Here is a 644-nt window from a genome sequence, read left to right as displayed (position 1 = left end):
TTTTAAAGTTGTTTTGTCTATTAGATCACTTATGCAAATTTAGAGATTGGACCATTTCCACTTAATGGTTGTATTACAAAGGACTTCAAAAGTGGCTCAAATAATGGAATGGCTCAAGTAATTGCAGTGCCTTAAAGTTCCCCTGAAGATCTTGTAATATGGTTGAATGTAATAATTTGGCAGGCATGCAGGTCCTCAGTTGCAAGCTTTGGGGTCCTGTTGAGGGGAGAACGTACTCAAGTAAAGCTGTTTGCCTAGGCAGTGCTTCCTTCTGTACTACAAAAATACTTTGTGCCGTTGCCAACGTACCAACAATATCAGAAAGGACTCTCCTACTATAAGTAATTGGTGACTCAACCCATGCTGACACCGAGTTTTCTGAATGTGAAAGTTTAGCGCTGTCAGAGACAAAATGGGAAACCAAGATTGGGTTACATGATGCTGAAAATGCCAGAGCAGAGCACCCAAAGCCTTTTCTTTGGGTACTCAGCAGGGTTTCCTCTGAAGAGGAAGCGGTTTTGTGCTGTGATTCAGTGACCAGATGTGTTTCCAGATACTGCCAGCATCCATCTTAGACTGAATGTCAAGTAAAAGGATTTTTTTTTGCCGCTCCTTTTTAATTTGGGTCATCTTCTCTGGAATTC

Source organism: Struthio camelus, chromosome 2, assembly GCF_040807025.1.
Source record: "Struthio camelus isolate bStrCam1 chromosome 2, bStrCam1.hap1, whole genome shotgun sequence".
In the NCBI taxonomy this organism is placed as follows: domain Eukaryota; kingdom Metazoa; phylum Chordata; class Aves; order Struthioniformes; family Struthionidae; genus Struthio; species Struthio camelus.
The sequence above is the reverse complement of the archived record's forward strand: the minus strand, read 5'-3'. Positions refer to the sequence as shown.